Source organism: Alosa pseudoharengus, unplaced genomic scaffold (assembly GCF_046254945.1).
Source record: "Alosa pseudoharengus isolate Yale_2024_CS ecotype anadromous, Long Island Sound unplaced genomic scaffold, YU_APseudo_1.1 YU_APseudo_1.1_scf_1, whole genome shotgun sequence".
Classification (NCBI taxonomy): Eukaryota; Metazoa; Chordata; class Actinopteri; order Clupeiformes; family Clupeidae; genus Alosa; species Alosa pseudoharengus.
In genome coordinates this window covers 17425345-17445747 of record NW_027468564.1, presented here as the reverse complement: position 1 = coordinate 17445747, position 20403 = coordinate 17425345, and the positions used below count along the sequence as shown (strand labels likewise).

The following is a 20403-nucleotide window of genomic DNA, read 5'->3' as shown; positions in this document are numbered from 1 at the left end:
TCTTTGTTGGTTACTCCACCCATTTTAGCTCATCACTTTTAATTTCACACCTTTCCACACTTCCCCCACTTTACCTCCTAGTTGAGCTGTTGTCATGGCCACATGAGGACCATTGAATGTGTGAACAGAGCTCATTTGATTTTAAATGCCTTCCCATAATTCCCTGCTAGTCCAATTTTGCATTCCAAAAGCGCCTGCAATTGGGTGGTTAGATTTGAATGGAGGCTACAAGAGAGGAGGCATAAATAATCTGGCTGATGATTGAAAAGTAAGTATGAATATGTTCATTACCCACAACCCCATGTAAACCTCCCCACCTATCATGTCACACTTCCACCACTACCTCCCCTCTGCGAGTGCCTGCGAAGTGCAACTAGATTCCCTGTAATTCTACGTTCTAGTTTCCATCTTAAAGGATTCTTTCACTGATTGGTCAGATTTCAATCTAGAAGGCTGATGAGGTATACAGAAAAGGCATGATATCAACTCTCACTGTCCATCATTGCACTCAGACAAGAGAAAAGCCATATGATTGCTCTCAATGTGGAAAGGCCTTTACTCAAATGTCTAGTCCAATGAAACACCAGAGAATCCACACAACAGAAAAGCCATATCTGTGGACTACATGTGGGAAGAGTTTCAGCTTTATATATGGACTACATGTGGGAAGAGTTTCAGTCGTATCTGTGTACTACATGTGGGAAGAGTTTCAGCTTTATATATGGACTACATGTGGGAAGAGTTTCAGTCGTACATGTGGACTACATGTGGGAAGAGTTTCAGCTTTATATGTGGACTACATGTGGGAGAAGTTTCAGTCGTATATGTGGACTACATGTGGGAAGAGTTTCAGCAGTATCTGTGTACTACATGTAGAGTGAGGCCTTTCTCAACAAATCCCCTGATGATATATTTGATATGCAACTCACTTTGTATAAGAGTGAATGGAGGCTAATAGAGAGGAGGTATAAATAATCTGGCTGATGATTGAAAAGTAAGTATGAATTTGTTCATTACCCACAACCCCATGCAAACCTCCCCACCCATCATGTCACACTTCCTCCACTACCTATCCTCCATTGTGGAGTGCCTGCCAAGTGCAACTAGATTCCCTGTAATTCTACATTCTAGTTTCCATCTGAAAGGATTCTCTCACTGATTGGTCAGATTTCAATCTAGAAGCCTTATGTTATACAGAAAAGGCATGATATCAACTCTCACTGTCCATCATTGCACTCATACAATAGAAATGCCATATGATTGCTCTGAATGTGGAAAGGCCTTTACTCAAATGTCTAGTCCAATGAAACACCAGAGAATCCACACAACAGAAAAGCCATATCTGTGGACTAAATGTGGGAAGAGTTTCAGCCGTATCTGTGTACTACATGTGGGAAGAGTTTCAGCCATATATGTGGATTACACGTGGGAAGATTTTTAGCTTTATATATATATATTCAAAGGCAGTCCATAATACAAATTAAATTGAGGAGAATGTGCAACACATTGGGCTTGCCTGCAGGTGATGGCTCACTGCAGCATCGGGACCAAGTGCATTTCTCACAAGGACTAATGGAGGCGCTAATGTGGCCATTAAACTGCTTTCGCTAATTGAAGCGCTAATGTGTCTTAAAGGCCGTGTTGCAGGGTTCATTTTCCAACAAATTTGCACAATTTGCTTGTTGATAATAAACATTTAAACTGTTATCCATTGTATTTGATGTTGTTGGATATCACAAAACGGAATATAATACGAAAAAGCAGGTACTATTTCACAGCATTTGAAGTGATTCTCCTTTCCCCCACAATGCATTTCATTACGTCACCTTGGGGAGACAACAGACCAAAGCCCACCTTGAGACCCTTGAGAGTAACGAGAGAGGAGTAAAGAGAGACGAGTAAGGGATTGTTCAGCAGTAGATAGCGCAGATTATAGATAAATAGATAGGCTATAGATAGCCTAGATATGTATATAGACAGATAGATAGCTAGATAGATCATGTCATTATGCTGGTCACAGGGGAGCTCCTCGACCAGCGGCCAAAATGCACTCGCTTCCCTAGTTACTGCAGCTCTCCACCACAGTTTCCATCGGGACGGCACAGCCCACACAAGCACCTGCAAAACTGCGACTTGCCCATATTATCTCCCTCTTTGGTAAGCCGTACCCTGACGATGTCAATGGCAATCAATCACGAGCTGTAGTTATCGAAAATATTCATGCTGAAGACACGACCAGCCTAATCGGCGGCGGCTAGAAGCTAACTAACTGGGGTGGCTCACAGGTGGGACTAAAAAGTTAGCCCAGCTAGCTATCATGATGCTTCATATTCTGATCTTCTGACTAAGTTTGCCCGGTAGCCTACTTATCTGAACTAACGACATGATCACTATCACTAGATATAAAGAAAATGTTGACTTTCATTCGGTGCTGTTCACTGACAGTAACAAAAAAAGTGTCGTAATGTTATAAGCATAATACATTGAACTGAATAGGTGCATTATGTAGCCTCATAACGAGGCCTCTCAAATTCAGAAAATTGCATTAAACTAAAATCGGAAGACATTGTTATCTTTGTTAGACCATAGGGTCGTTGTCATATAAATGCTGTAACGAAATTCGAAGTGTAAATATACAAACTTTATGTTGGAAGTGTAACCGCGACCGTTTCCCATAGGAATGAATGTAAAACATATACCCTCCAAAACGAGACCTCCCGAAATTCAGAAAAAATACTAAATTGATATCAGGCACCGTTATTACCATGGGTAGATCATAGGGTAGCTGTGATATAAATTAGGTGACGAAATTCGAAGTGTAAATATACAAACTTTATGTTGAAAGTGTAACCGCGATGTCCATTGAAATGCATTGAAATGAATGAAGCGCAGATCAAGTAGTCCCCAAAGTGACGTCATCACCGAATTGCGTACAAAAAACCCGCTAATGCTAAAAACAACAAAAACTGGCATTTAACACCATTTGGAGACATTTTTAAAATGATATACATATATTGAGTGCTTTATGTACCCATTAATCAACAGTGGTGTTTAAGCTGCAACACAGGCTTTAAGCTCATTACTTTCAATAGGCCTACTGTATATTAAAGTACATGTAGGCCTACCATTTGCCTATTAGCCACCATTAGCCTACAGGCAGCAAAAACGACATTGCCGTTTTGTTCTTTTCTGGTAATATCAGATAGGCCTACTGTAATAATGTCAGATATGCTACATTTTAACACACATATTTGTGCTTTCTACTCCTTATATTTTCAATAACAGGTCTAAAGATGAAGTCAGAAACGTACTATTGAGAAAAGTTTTTATTAATTAAAATAATGAACTGTATTGTTACAGTAATACAAATGTATACAGTGCAGTAAGCTACAGTACAGTGTTCTGCAGTCTTTAGAGCAGAAAGAGTGCTTGGGGATTCTTCCGTGTTGTACGCAGGAATTCGTTGATCTTATTTACACACTCTTTCAGTTTCCCCCTGTCCATGCCAGGAAAGTGTCGCTTCAGTGTAGCAACCACAAAGGTCTTCACATTTTGAGGCAGTGCTCGTTTACCTTTAGAACCATCCCAGTTTGTGGTTTTGCTCCATGCCTGGTAGTTCTCCTCCGAGATAATGTGTCTGAAGAGCAGGCATCCATATCTGCCCACTTGGCCGTAGCTCTGTTGGTGGAGTCTGGCATGGTCTTCTGGTCCAAAATCACGCAAGCTCACGTCTGCCCATTGACAGGGAATATGGATGCTGTCGTTTAAGGAAGAGGAAAGGGCCAATGGAGACATCTGACAATCTGACAACACTGAAGAATCTAATTCTGGTGCAGGTGTTGAGGCGCGGATCTGGGGATTGATCTCACAGGCGTAGAGTTAACCATACGTAGAGCCGAATGCAGTTCTCCTATCCCAGCTCTCATCTCTTGCATGAGCAGTCCCCTCTGACTGGCCTCTCTCAGCCCCTGCATCTCTTGTCGGAGGTTGTTTGTCTCTGCTCTGCTGGCTGACAGGTCAGCTTTCAAACTTGCATTCTCAGCAAGCAGTTGAGCTACTTGAGCTCGTTCCGATGTGAGATCCGCTGTCCTTGCGGCTAGACGGCTTTCCATATTAGCCATCCAGCCCTTATCGTCACACAGCAAGTCTTTGTTTTTTCCCCGGGTAATGGAAACAAATCTGTAAGCAGAATTCATCAAAATGTTACTGTAAGAAGGATATGTTGAGTGCTCGATTTTCACAGATAGGTAAATAAAAGAGACGCGTTAGTGTTACCTGGGCTTAAAAAAAGTAAATTTACTTTGTCACTTTACGCGGCTTTCGTTTCTTCTGCTCCACAACGGCATGTCGGTAATGGCGCCGGATAGTCCCCAAGGAAGGTTTTATTCCAGTCATGGCCAGATGTCTGGTGATAGCGCCAGTTGGCCAGCCTTTCTTCCGGAGAGTCCTGATAAGCTCACTGACTTGCGCGTTGATCACAGCCATCCCTGACGTCTACTGTAAATAGGCTATGCATTCGGTCAAACACCACTAGGCCTATTTATCTTGGGGAGTGGGCGTGGATTTTTAAACCCCTCCCCCCAGAGGTGGAAAGTATCTAATTTACTATGGTAAATGTATTGAGTAGATTTTTTTGGTATTTTATATTTTTTTAGTAGTTTTTAAAAATTGTACTTTTACTTTTTACTTAAGTTTTGGTTGACGTATTGTACTTAGTTACATATTAACCCATTCACGCTGGATGCTGCATGACGCAACATTGACCCTCCCGCTGGATGCTGCGTAGCGCAACATTGACCCTCCCGCTGGATGCTGCGTAGCGCAGCATACTTTTTATGTCATGTTTCTAGGTGCTACAGAGGCTTAGATATTAAATTTTGGTAGACGTTGACAATTTTTAGTATGTTTTCAGAAAACCCTCAGGAAATAAGGTTATTTAGTCTAGAATGCCATAGGATTCTATAGGCGTTTTTAGCAGGCATTTACAAGTTACTGCGTACAAATTGGGTTTCATTTCACTGCCCCCCCCCCCCCCCACCACATCCCCAACCCCACTCCTCATAATATAGTAAAATGTCGGGATTTAATGTTTCAATCTCAATGACAAGGTATCTCATAATGGCTGTTTGAATGAATACATATTCATGTTTTACAAGAAATCATTTGTTCAGTAAGTATACATTTTATATATTTAAAAAAAAATTACTGGAAAAATAATGCACAAAATGATAATACCCTTTGTGAAGTTGCAACACAAATAAAGTTTGTGATGCTGTTGTTGCTTCAGGCCTTAACTACTACATGTGGGAAGAGTTTCAGCCGTATCTGTGTACTACATGTGGAAAGAGTTTCAGCTTTATATGTGTACTACACGTGGGAAGAATTTCAGCTTTATATATGGACTACATGTGGGAAGAATTTCAGCTTTCAGCTTTATATATGGACTACATGTGGGAAGAGTTTCAGCTTTATATGTGGACTACATGTGGGAAGAGTTTCAGCTTTATATATGGACTACATGTGGGAAGAGTTTCAGCTTTATATGTGGACTACATGTGGGAAGAGTTTCAGCTTTATATATGGACTACATGTACAGTGAGCCCTTGCTCAACAAATACCCTGATAATATATTTCACACATGTAACTCCCTTTGGATAAGAGTGTCTGCTAAATGAACAAATGTAAATGTTACATTTACGTTTGAAAATGTTCAACAGAAGCAACTACCTTTAATAGATAATAGTTTGAGCTCTGTGAGTTATAGAAAGTTATTTATTTGGATATAAGGTACACTTCATTACTGTTGAATGGTGTTGATACTGTTTTGTAGTTTTCCCCAATCTACAGTCTTTTGGCTTTACTTATAGTGTACATTTCTAAGGTAGCATTGAGAATAAGCAACACTTCTCTACAAAACACCTTTTGGCTGAACAACCTCTTGCCTTTTATTTTGCTGTACTGTCCAATACATCTGCTACGTGTCACTGTGGGATTACTACAGTACAACATCAACATCATCTTATTTATTCATTTATGTTTTATTATAATGATCTTTATCTTTTGAACTATTGCCCTTCTATGCTTTTATCAACTATTCCTGTTTGCTTTTGTTTATGTAAAGCACATTGAATGACCTATGTGTATGAAATGCGCTATATATATAAACTTGACTTGACTCAAGAAACATCAGAATGTAACCTTTCATTTGAGACCATAATTAAGCTTCTACACCAAGGGGTTCATATGCAGTAAGTATTTTATTGTCAGCACTTCACAAGACCTGGTGTTAGGGCTTAGTTGTGTTTCTCAAGTGCATCAAGTGACTTAGAGGACTGAAATATGGTCAGTTCATAGATGTTTGTAACCCGGTAGAAAGAAAAAAACACTTGCCGGCAATCAGAGACAACTGTCTGATTTCCAGTCAGAGTCACAAGCTCCTCCATTGGCCTCCAGTGATTGTTGCCCCCACCAAGATGGCGTCGCTATTTACGTACGTTCTGGAGCCCAATGCGGTATCTAGCTTTCTAATATCTATGGCTGTATTCACATTGCCTAAGGTCCACAAGCAATAACATAAAGTACCTGCAGGAGTACTGAGAAAGCCTACAACTACAGGGTCTATGAAGGGGTCAAGAAATTCATGCCAAACTAAGTAGGCAGAGTGCAGTTTCTGGGGGGAAAGCCTACAAATGCACATCCTATAGGAAGTTAATCTTTGTGTTTGGTTTAGAATAGAAAGACACAAAGCAGTTTATAGAAACTGGAAAGCTGTATCAGTGTTCTACATTACATTACATTACATTACATTTAGCAGACACTTCTTGACCAAAAAGTGACTTACATATGTCAGCTATATTACAAGGGATCATATTGTCCCCGGAGCAACTTGCGGTTAAGTGCCTTGCTCAAGGGCACAACGGTGGAAGCTAATTTGAACCGACAACTTTCAGGCTACTGCACGCTAGCCCAGCTCCTTAACCACTACACTACCACCGCCCGTCGAAAGAGTTTCAGGACTGGTGGAGAGCTCACTGAGCATGTAGGAGAAAAAAATTTGTCAGTTTACTACATGTGGGAAGGGTTTCAAGACTGCAGCTGGGGTCAGCACCGGACCCCGACGCGCCAGCGGAATGACCGGCGATCTATACATTATCCCGCTTATTATACGCCTACTTGCCAAAATGAAAATCCACATCCACGATATTTCTCTTTACATTTATTTGTTACTGTTTCGTCGGGGCTTTTGCTAAGAAACACATAGTTCGCAACACACGCTGAACTTGAATCAAACATTCTTTAGAACACAGCTGATCAACCGTCTGCTTTTACTTTTGAATGAAGTTCCAATACTTGCGGAGTGATATAAAAAACTTAAAGGAACCATATGTAAGATTGTGGCCAAAACTGGTACTGCAATCACTTTCAAATTACTGTAGAGCAGTGTATCCCCTCCCCCCTGACTCGAGGTTGCCAATCCGGATGCCGAAACACTACTGACTTTGTGATTAGTAGATTGGTGGAGGGTGGCGCATCAGGCCAAAACACAACATGACATGATAAAACACAACATCAACATCAGTTGAGGGCTGCAACTTTTTAAATGACAATATCCTGGCCGGACTACTGTTGTCAGTGATATAAGTATTTGAAATGAACATGATTTCTTAATGTCTAGTGACATATCAGGGCCATTTTATGATTAATTGAAATACATTTCTTACATACGGTTCCTTTAATATCAGCAGCACAAAACCCGTTGCCATTGACAGCAGTAATTATATGTTTGCAGCGGTAATTACATGAAAATATTTTACCGTAGAACGTTGGGAAATCCCATTCAAGTCAATCGAGCGTTCTGCTAGCATTGTGAAGAGCCGTATAATAAGGAATGTTAAAACGGAAGCCTTGTGGGAACAACTATGATGCTGATAATGGAACTCTCTTGAAACAATAAAAGGGACCTCCCAGGGATTGTGTTGTTTCCCACTGCGATTGTCCATGTGCTTTGCCATCAGAATGTGTAAAAAACATGGATGCCACAACCAAGCAGGCGCGTAGCCACATAAGGATTATATATTATATAAAGCCATTCTTATCTCTTCATATGTTTGTGCCCTCTCTGTCTCTCGCTCTCTCAAAGAGTTGTTCACGTCAATGTTTTGGTTTGACTGAGGCCCCTGCACCTATCTGCATCACTTCCTGTATAGTCTTTGTCAAGCAGTTTGTTCCACACACACTGTTCCACTCAAACATGAATATTTCTTACACAAATATTATAATTGTCCAAGCAAGAGAATATCTCATAGCAAATTATGTCCCAAGCTGCACACTAAAAAGCAAGTTTATATCCATGGCATGAATACTTTCATAGCAAGAATACATGTTATACTACACATTCTACTGACTATACATTTTAGTGTAATGACTGTTTAAAATGGAAATGAGATTAACAAAGAATTTTTATTTGAAACTAGCAATCTAACAGGTAAGACAGAGGAGACAGTATATCAACATCGTTGAATGGTTTTAGTTTTCTGCACTCATGTTTACAGGTGTCTGCCCACGCATATGTGTACAGGTGTCTGCCCACGCACATGTTTACAGGTGTCTGCCCACGCATATGTTTACAGGTGTCTGCCCACGCATATGTGTACAGGTGTCTGCCCACGCACATGTTTACAGGTGTCTGCCCACGCATATGTTTACAGGTGTCTGCCCACGCATATGTCTACAGGTGTCTGCCCACGTATGTTTACAGGTGTCTGCCCACGCACATGTGTACAGGTGTCTGCCCACGCACATGTTTACAGGTGTCTGCCCACGCATATGTGTACAGGTGTCTGCCCACGTATGTTTACAGGTGTCTGCCCACGCATATGTGTACAGGTGTCTGCCCACGCACATGTTTACAGGTGTCTGCCCACGCATATGTGTACAGGTGTCTGCCCACGCACATGTTTACAGGTGTCTGCCCACGCATATGTGTACAGGTGTCTGCCCACGCACATGTTTACAGGTGTCTGCCCACGCATATGTGTACAGGTGTCTGCCCACGTATGTTTACAGGTGTCTGCCCACGCATATGTGTACAGGTGTCTGCCCACGCACATGTTTACAGGTGTCTGCCCACGCATATGTTTACAGGTGTCTGCCCACGTATGTTTACAGGTGTCTGCCCACGCACATGTTTACAGGTCGGCACCGTGACGCTCTCAACGTACACACTTACAAGAGTAAATATTGGAGCTTTCTTTGTTCATTACCCACAATCCCCTCCTACTCCCCCATGTTTAATTTCACACCTCCTCCCCACCCCCACCTGCTCTCCATTGTGGAGTGTCGGCCCATTTCATGCCCTATCATTCTAATTTGCATCAAAGAGGAACCTGTCACTGATTGGTCGGATGATTTCAATGGGTCAGAGAGAAAACGCATTATAATTTGCATCAAAGAGGAACCCGTCACTGATTGGTCGGATGATCCTGTGAGTGAGAGAGAAAAAGCGTTGTATAAATACAGAATCAAGTCAGATTTCAGAGCTCACATGTTCAAAGGTAGGCATGGAGATGTTTTATTTAACAAACAGTATTTCTTTCTTTGCACCTTACTTTGTATTCTTTCAGTTCATATTTAACAGAATTTGTTCCACTACACAGAACTGGAGTCTGAAATGTCAGGATTTGCTGAACCAACAGTGCTGCATATGCCAGTGAAGGAGATAAAGGAAGAAGAGGTTGATGATTTCCCTCAAGAGTACCTGTTCGCCGTTCAAAAAGTAGAAAACCCCGAACTGGATCATGACTGCAAGACTGAAACACCCATATCACGAAATTTCAACTGCAAAGGAGAAAAGTCTCCAATGATGGAAATTAAACAGGAGGAAGACTCTGATTTCCAGAAAGAGGCTTTTCCCACAAGTAAGTCACTAATTCCTTGTTTGTATTGTGGAAATCTTGAAGTAAAACAAAAACATTTGCACAGTATTAATTATAATTGTTTCAATGTTCTTGTACTTCTCTCGTAAACCATCAACACAGATGAGATGAGACATACTGCAGAAAAGGCACATCATTGCACTGAGTGTGGAAAAGCCTTCTGCAAGAGGAATCTTCTCAAGTCACACCTGAGGATCCACACCGGAGAAAAGCCATATCAGTGCTCTGATTGTGGAAAGGCCTTTAGTCGAAGTTCTAATCTAATACGACATCAGAAGGTCCACACAGGAGAAAAGCCATATCAGTGTACAACATGTGGGAAGAGTTTCAGATATAGTTTTGTGGCCAAAAACCATCAGCACACACACACAGGAGAAAAGCTCTATCAGTGCTCTGACTGTGGAAAGGCGTTTAAGCAAAGTTCTAGTCTAATGCGACACCAGAAGGTCCACACAGGAGAAAAGCCACATCAGTGCTCTGACTGTGGAAAGGCCTTTAGTCAAAGGTACCATCTAAAGGAACACCAGAGGATCCACACAGGAGAAAAGCCGTTTCAGTGCACTACATGTGGGAAAAGTTTCAGTCAGTGCTCAACTCTTATAACCCATCAGAAGGTACATACTAGAGTTAAATATTAGCAAGACTGATCAGACTGTAATGGTATTTTACAGTTTTTTTTTTACAGTTTTTTTCTGATTGCTTAAGCACAATTTTTTTGTAACTATGGCTTTTTTTGCAAAACTCTACACAAATAGGAAAACCTTTCACCCAATCAGCAAAACATTGTAGTTTTCTTGCAAAAGCTAACACCCCTTGCTTAACTCTTCACACTTTCATAAAAATTGTGTTTTCGTATCAAACAGTAAACACAAGCCATCACAATAGTAAGCACACAATGTGCCAATTACACACTGATGATATGAATAAAAAAACACATCTGGCTTTTGCTTTCTCTGTAGACTATGTCAGTTTGAGGTCATACTTTTGTCATAGTTCTGTAAACATACAGGGATCCAAACTTCAATATTAGTGTTTATTTACACACATCAAAACAAACACAAGTGTGTTTTTCCAAGTCAAAATACAAAATAGCATTTCACTGAGACAAAACAAATCAGTCTACATTGAGTCGTCTCTCTCTTTTGTCTACATCACATGCAATGTCCTAGTCCAAGGCACCGGGGAAAATATATTGTGGAATGCCGTATCCAGGGCTGACATGACAATATCCCCACATGTAGACTGATTTTTTTGCCTGTAAAAAGGCTATTTCTTTCTCTTCTTCCTCTTCCCCATCCTCCTCTTTGTCCTCTTCCTCTAACTTCACCTCCTTGTCCTGGTCATTCTCTCCCTCTCACTTCTTCACCTCTGCATCCTCTTCCTCCTCTTACTTCTTCACCTCCACATCCTACACTGTAACAAGATTCTGTGATTTTCACAGCATCACTGCTGTTTTTGAGAAAAATGTGTACTGTATTTGTGAATACAGTATGTTGCTGTGGTTTCGCTATGAATTATGGTCAAAAATGGTCAAACTACAGTAATAAAAATTTGCTGCGAATCATAACACAGTAATACATCTGACTCCTCCCTCACTTGTCAGCTTTTTGAAAATTTTGAAAAAACATGGCGGAAAATCAGTTGGGGTTTTCTGTTTTCTTTTTTGCACATAAATACAAAGTTAAGCTCCCAGATAGCAAGGTGACATTGATATTATGTTGATTTTCCATCCAAATCATCATTTTGAAAAGATATTGAAAAGTCATGGATTTATGGTTTACTGGGAAATTTTGACGTGGTGATTGAAACGTGCACCGTGCGACGACGTTTGAACTGTCCGGCGGGAGATCATTTTTGAGCAACAGTTCAGTCAGAGTCAGACCAACGGTGTTCAGCACTCTGACAAGTTCGCAGCTCCACCTTAATGGTAAGCAAGCATTTATTTATGTAACGTTAATGTTTCATTGTGAAATTGTACTACATTAAATTCGGGCATGTGTACAGTCTATGTACGTTGTACTGTCTAACTTACAAACTCATCCATGCTTGTTGGATCAACTAAGTGCTAAGTAACGTTAGACTAGCTATCATAGTTGCTGTTGCTGTGACGGTGGCATTAACGTTAATGTTTTATGTTACGTTAACGTTATGGCAGTCTCATTTATATTAGGCCTACCTTAGTTCTCAGTAAGTTACAGTTTATTATATTCATATCATTTATATAAAACATTTGCTAGTAGTGCTAGGCCTAGTATGTTAACGTTACTGTCACAATGTTAGGCTGAAGATGATGTGCTGCTGGTTAACGTTAACGTGGAGGTTTAGCTGCTACCAGCTAACTTATGTAACGTTAACTCCTCGTAATCATGTACGGTTTTGTGAGTTTAATAGGCTAACTTTAGCAATATTGATATAAGTTAACTTTAAGTCACATCTGACTATCATTAACCGTTCGGACGAACAGCGCGAATGGCTGTTGCTGCAAGCAAACATCATCAATGAGCTCACCCAGCTGGCTAACGTTAAATATACCTTGCGAAACTGAGTTATGCTAACACCATCTTCAGCCTGGCATTTTGACAGTAAACTCAAAAAACATACAGTATATATATATATAAATGATTATTCTAAAGTTGCACTTGTAAGTAGCCTTCCGTTTCAGTTGAAAATTGTTATCTAACACTGTTTATCTTTTTTTCTTCTATTTCTGCTAGGTGCTGCTTCACTCTGCTACGGGTGGTGGATCAGGCTTACTGCAACCGTTGGTCTAACGTTAGGATGCAGCACACGAGAATTTCTAAACGAAAAAAGTGAATAAATGTACTTGCTTTTCAAACTGATAACAAGTTGTCAATGGTTATTTATGGAAGTTTGTGTAGCCTAAACCATACCTAGGCCTAGCCAAATTTATCCTGGCTGTAGATAAAGCAGGATATGAATTTCCCAAAATTACTGTATATAATATTACAGCACTGGTATTACTACTGTACTTAGTTACAGTATGATCCATAAGTACTGTGATTAAAAATACGGTAGACAATTCAATACTGTATACATTACAGCACTGGTAGTACTACTGTAGTTTGAATTTACAGTATCAGGCATAGGTACTGTGATTTCATATACAGTAGGTGTACTGTAGAGTGAAATACAGCAACTTGCTGGTTATTTGCTGCCAGCAAGTTGCTGTAAATTTTACGTTAAACTTTTTACAGTGTATTCTTCAGCCTCCTCTAATTCTTACTTTTCTCACTCTTCCTACTCCCTCTATTGTACCCATTGTACATAACCTGTAGCTTATTTATAGTGCTTAGGCTGATTGCAAAGTGAACTAATTATCTAAAATAGTTTTCACTTGAGAAAGTGTGCCAGAGAGTTGGCAAAATAGTGAAAATAATAGCCATACATGTGTATAGATTTGCTAGGAGTGTGTTAATCATTTGGAAATGGAGTGTAAAGCATGAGTTGTGTTTACAGTTCCGCAAAAAGAGTGCTGTGCAGTGAATTGTGCCTACAGTTGTGCAAAGTGTGTGTTACAAAATTGCAAACTGAGTGCAAAGCAATGTTTGTGCTTTTAATTTTGCGAACTCAGTGAGTGGTTTTGCTATAAGTATTAATAGTTTTAGAGATTGTGCTATAAGAATCACAGTTGTGTTTAAGCATTCAGAAAAAACTGTAATGAAATTAAAAGTCAAGGTTTACAAAAGCATGGTGCTGCCGCAATCAACCATTAAAATTAGTTAACGGCAATTTTTTTAGTCATTTTACTATTGACCGCCTATTTATTTTTGGTCTCCCGTCTCAAACGGCTCACTGTAATGTTATTAACTCTATCTTATTAACTCTTGAGAAGTACAATGACTGTCTTTGGTAGAGGATAATAAAGGTAGGTAACAATCGTTTCCTACAAGCTATTTCCAGCAAACAACTTCAGAAACATGTTTTCTGGAATTTAAAGATCTATTTTAACTTGTTGATAAATAGTCAAAATATGGGCACTTTCAAGGGATACCATGCAAGCCTGATGCTTTTTCTCTATGATGCAAGCCTGATGCTTTTTCTCCCCCTACCGTCTGTATGTGTCGATACGTGTGTGAGCCCTCACTCGGTCTGAAGCTCTTTTCCTTTTCTTTGTATCTTCCTGCTTATTCGCCGGCTCTGCCATTATACACATGTTTGCAACAATCGCTAGCATTTCGTTAGCCTGACTCTGTGCTGGGGATGCAGGATGTAAACTGATCCTGCTTCTCGCGATGTCTGAGATTGTGTGAGACTGAAGGTCGTCGGGTAGGATACAACGAACTTGAAAGTGGGATATTCTTCCTACAGGCAGTAGGGGCGGGCAAGAGAGCCTTCATTCGCCCCGTAATGAGTCATTTAACCATATACCGACTTACGAAGATGATTAATTAACACGAAAACGTTGTCTGGTGTCCCTTTAAAACCCACCATGCACACAGTTTGTAAACACGAGCAGCGATGCTGCGTGCCTGCCTGCTTTCAGCGCAATTCATTATTAGGCAGAGCTTAGCGGGGGGAGCTAAGCTAAGCGTAGTAGGTTATGCTAGTCCAGACTCAGACTAGTATTCTGGAAATTGCAATAAATTAAGTGAAGAGAGTGTCTCATATTGACAACGCAACAGTGTGTCGTTTATTCATTCATACAAAAAACGTTAAAAACAAACATGTGGCCGCCAGTGATATCAACAAGGTGCGCGTCATTTCCCATGGTCAATAAGACACGGCACATATTTTTTAGTGTTCAAGCCAACTGATATAGTGAAGCGACCTATAACTTAAGATGCACACAGTGCCTGTAGCCTACTTGTTTGGAACATGCTGATTTTAGGCTCATTTGCAAAGTTCTCGCTTTTCAAAGTAGGCTAGCCCAGCGTTCCTCAAACTATGGGCCGCATACCGGCCGCAACGTGGACACTGTGGTGCGGAATCAAATTATTCACAGGGCTTTGTCTAATAATTTGCACAATTGATCAAGGAAACGCTGACCGACAGAAAAAGAAAACAAATGTTTCTGCAATCAGTAGGAAATCATTTGGTATTTGGCTAATTTGGTATCATCAAACATAGAGGCATACAATTAAATGGTGGTATGAGCATTCATTCAATGCATGCGTGTGCGCATCTGCACGAGAGAAACTAAAACCACTCGATAATGTTGGTAGCAATTAAAACTCCGCTTCAACCTATTTGTGGAGCAGATAAGTGCCATTTTTTAGGTAAATCGTCGCCATGTGGTGACCACTTTGAAATTCAAGTGGCTAACATTTTTTCAATTAATGGCCCCAGAGGAATAAGCATGGCAAATGTGGTGCTTGTATCCACTTGTGAATGATTATTGCTCTTATCTGCTCCACTTTATTGGAAAGCTATTTAATTATTAAAAAAAAGACATTTAATAGAACAATGTGGATTTATGCAACTTCCATAAAAAACAAAGCACAGACTATATAATACACTGCCTTGCATTGGGTATTGTATAGTCAAATTTGAATAATGTGGCCAAAAGCTATTGTAGCATAATTGGTTTTCCTGTTAAAGATCTCCAGATCAGTGATTTACGCCTATCTGATCTGGCATTTACCATTCACAAAAGCAGGTATTGTGTTTCTTGAATCCTTACATTCAGGCATTCAAATGAAATTTAATTAAATAGCATGTTAATATTATTTCCATTTGCCTACCAGTGTATGTTGCTTGCATGAGGGAGGGCATTTTTTTATAATAAAGAGCACAAAAAAAATACATTTTATGTCTTATGTAGGCCTACACATTTAGGAACAGATATTGGATTCTGCCCAAAATCAAAAAACAAAATTAACAAGTAACGTAAAAGTTACTTTCCAAAGAGGATTCCTAAGTCAAGTGACATTACTTTAAAAAGTAACGAGTAATGAGCAAATGTATCGGGTGCCAGCTAGCTTAGCTGTGCTTGTGGAACGTTGGTAAACCTCACTCCCTGACGCCTCAAGAGTGCTGCTGGCATGCGAGCCAGTAGCCTGGGCTATTGGCTCAACTATCAGCACACTCGCCTCCCGATCCGAGGGCTGAATCGCGCAGGTTCAACACAACACAGGTTACATTGGTGCCGTGACCCAGATCGGGAGTGAGGTTTAGGGGGGTGAGTGTAAAGGATGCCAGCTAGCTTAGCTGTGCTTGTGGAACGTTGGTAAACCTCACTCCCTGACGCCTCAAGAGTGCTGCTGGCATGCGAGCCAGTAGTCTGGGCTATTGGCTCAACTGTCAGCACGCTCGCCTCCAGATCTGAGGTACTGCTGTTCGCGGGTTTGTGTGCAGGGCTGAATCGCGCAGGTTCAACACAACGCAGGTTACATGGGCATTGTAATGCAGCACAAGTAAATTTGTCAAACTAAGTTAGCATGTTTGTGCAGGCAAGCATGTGTGACCAAACCTTGAAACTCATTGGACATCGCACACAAAAAAACAGATGATGTACCGACATGTTAAAGACCAACATGCAGGTTGGACACCCCTATATAACGTAGTGTATGTTGATGATAAAACAACTAGATTTTCAGAAATGGAGAAATGTATAACTATGCCATTAACAATATTTTGAGATAAATTGTGATAAAATAACTTCTGCATCGATAAAGCACTGACCGGAAGTGACGATGGGCGAGGGAGTCTGCTCAAGTTCAAGTTGCAATGGATGCGAATGAAGAAACCTATGGCAAGCTGTTTGAGCATTTATTCAGATATCTTGATATCAGGCATAATTGTCATGTACATGCAAGCCATTTCTGTCCACTAGTGAGCCATTTCTGTGTGAATTAGTTAACTAGTGACAGCCAAATGCTCACTAGTAAGGCCCAAATTCTCTCTAGTTAACTAGGTCATATTTCATATTTTACTAGTCAACTAGTAAGGTACAAAAATGTTTACTAGCTGACTGCTGAATGTCAAATTCCCACTTGTTAAAGGACCAGTATGTAGGAAATAATGGAAAATAAACTGTAACCATTCCAAAAATGATCACCATATGTTGTCAGAGAGTAAGGAAACACTATGAATTGAAGTAATGGCTTATTTGACAACATTACTCTAACCCGTAAAACCCATGAAAAAAAATGAGTTACGGGGCGGAATCTCTTGGAATTTTCATTTATGTTTTGTACGATTAATTCTACAATAGCGTATTAATAATGGGCTAGCGCGTCCTCCTATTTGGGTTGCCAAATTAGCAAAGACTAACTGTCAACCAGAACCTTGCATATTAGCGTCATGATTTGTGTGCGTCTATTTGGCAAGGCCACTAGCTGTCATGGATGTGTTGTTGCTAAAGGAAGGCACAGGTGTCACAAGTTAAAAAATAAATGGAGATGGGCGGCTGTTGGAAACGGGGGAGAACTACAAACTACGTTTATCTATGGCTGACCGTTTTTGCACTCAGAAAGTAGGCTACGCATGTTCTTACATAGCGCAACACGACCTGTCCCTCACCATATCGCAACCTCTTGTCAACCAGTGTTGTGCGTGAACGAGTTCAAAAGAACGCGTTCATTGAACACGCTCATTTTTTCGTGAACGTTGAACTGAACGCAACCCATTTTTTAATAAAGAACTTGAACGTGAATTAGTTCACATTATGTGTCATGAATGGCAGACATCACTGTAAATGAACGTTGGAATTTGTTTTCCATTGAAAACTGAGTGACCTCTGTTTTCTCTTTTGAAACGCAACAAGAGAAAGTTCCTCCCTCCTGTATTCTCGCTGGTGCCGCTTAAATCATGTATCACCAGACAGAAATGGTTTTGACATTGGGTGCGCAATGCATTGCGGGCAACGTAGTGTCCGGCTGAGAATAGTTGAATAGCATACTGGCTTCCGCACGTTACCCGTGATGAATTGCAGCAGAGCGGGGTAGGCATAGCAACGCCGCGTAGCAGGCAACGACGAGAGCGCGGAGGGCTGGAGGAGCGAGAGAGAAAGAGAGAGAGAGAGACCAATAACGAGAGTGAGAGAAAGCGATTTAAAAAAAAATGGCTAGTGGAAGTGATGGCATGGAGACAGACACCGATTCTCCTTATCAACATTTAAAACAATTTTACACTCTTGCAAACCAAGACCCCGACGGCAAAAATCTTACCTTTCTGTGTAAGATATGTCCACCTGCGCAGCAAAAACAAGTTAGGACATCAACAACGTCCTTCTCGAATTTGAAACGGCACATTGAGTTAAAACATCCATCCAGTGTAAATGCATATATGCACGCCCTCGAGGGTCATAAGGGAGGAAAGGGAAAAAAGACCCCCTGCCAACCCCAAACGCAAATGACAGCAGCCTTCAAGAGGTCCGTGGTGGTCTCACAGGAGCAGGTAGATAAACTGACTATCGACTACATTGTGGAAGATTTACAACCTCTAAGCAAAGTTGAGAAACCCTCGTTCATCAGACTAGTGACAGGTTTGCAACCAACCAGACATGTGCCTTCAAGAAAGCAAGTGCAGGGACTACTGAATAGAGAATTTAAGGAGGTTATCAATAAATTAAAAAGTGAACTTGCCGAGCTTGATTTTGTTTGCACAACAGCTGATTGCTGGTCAGCTGTCAACAAGGGATTCATGGGCATTACAGTTCATTGGCTTGACAAACATGATCCATCACTCAGGAAATCAGCTGCACTTGCATGCCGTCGTGTCAGGGGGTCACACACATATGATGTACTGGCAAAAGTACTGGCAGAGGTGTACAAGGAATTTAAAATTCATAACAAAATTGTGTGCACAGTGACAGACAATGCCTCAAATTTTGTTAAGGCATTTAACTGTTTTGGAGAGGGTGTTGCTATTACAGCTGCGGCTGCAGCTGCTGATGAAACAGTGGAAGATGAAGAGGATGATGATGATGATGGGCTTGAGCCAACACCCCTCTCAGCGTTAGAGGATCCCTGCCTCCCCCCTCACAGAAGGTGCATGGCCCACACCTTAAATCTTGTTGCTGCCGACACAAAGAATGTAACTGACAGGCAGTACAACACACTGGCGAGGCCTGTGTTTTCCAAAGCATGCGCTCTGTGGAACAGAGTTAAACGGAGCTCAAAAGCCTCAAGATTTCGTTGAGGAAAAGCGAAAGATTGGCTTTGTCACTCCAAATAACACACGATGGAACTCGATGGAATGTTCCTCTCCATGCAGCGCCTGAGTCACATAGCCACATTGACTCCACAGAGTAAGAGAGAGAGAGGAGAGAGAAAGAGAGAGAAGACATGGAGAGATAGATAGAGAGAGAGAGAGGAGATATGGAGAGATAGATAGAGTAAGAGAGAGAGAGAGAGAGAGAGGAGATATGGAGATCCAGCTCCTGAATATGACAGGCTGCTTCTGCACACCGTCTGTGAGGAGTTCGGCCTTCGGCGGTTTTCCCCACAGGAGATTGATTTCATCCATAACTTTGTGAGTGTGATGCATCCCTTAGCCGCTGCACTAAACATTCTTCAAGGGGAGAAAAACACATTCCTTGGGTACCTGGTGCCTACAATTGTGCAGCTGAAAAATGACTTGAGAGGGCTGCTGGATGAGAGCTCAAAGCCTACAGCTACAGATGGTCTGGCTGCATGTCGTCCTCTCATCCAAACCATGATTCAGGCAATCTGCAAAAGATTGGATGACAGGCTTGAAGAAAAAGAGAACATCCTGGCAGCTGTACTACTCCCAATGTTCAAGTTGGACTGGGTGTCGGATGACATTCAGCGCTTGCAGTACAGAGTGATGCTGAAGCAAGAAGTGCAATCTATCTCTGTGGTGTCTGAGTCTGAACAAGCGCAAACCTCTGCAACAGAGAGAAAAAGCAGTGCTTCCTCCTTTTTTAAATTCAGTCGAAGCCCAGTAACAGTCACCAAGTCCGAGGTGGACATGTACCTGGATGTCCCAACTGCTGACAACTTCAATGAGTACACAGTCCTACCCAAGCTGAAAAAGCTGTTGTGAAGTACAACACAGCAATCCAGTCAAGTGCTCCAGTGGAGAGGCTGTTCAGCACTGGTGGCCAGATATTTAGGCCCAGAAGAAACCGTTTGGGAGATGCCAACTTCGAAAAACAGTTGGTGTTAAATGCAAACAAAAAAACTCTTTGGACTGACCTGAGGGGAGAAAGAAGTATCCAGGGGGTGGGGTTCAGTTTTCAGTTCGCACTAGTGTAACCATGTTCCTGTAGATCATGTCCCCAGCATTGAAAAGGTCACCAAATACTGTATGAAAGTTGAAGTTACCTACCTAAAGTTGCATAAAGTTTACAAAGTCTTACAAAGTTCCATCTTAAAAATCACTGTATCAACCATAAAGATACGCAGTTTCCTTAAAAATAAATTTTTTTGTGCCTTTGAGTTTTGCCTTCATTACCTTCATTTAAGAGTTTTGCTCATTTCATACACACACATATGTATATATAATATCATATATATCAAATAATATATACATATTTCATATT

At 41.0% G+C, this 20403-nt stretch overlaps 1 pseudogene; it reads left to right on the top strand.

Moving 5' to 3' along the window:
• Window positions 1-20403, top strand: part of LOC143100718 (uncharacterized) — a 164585-nt pseudogene that overhangs the window by 67784 nt on the left and 76398 nt on the right.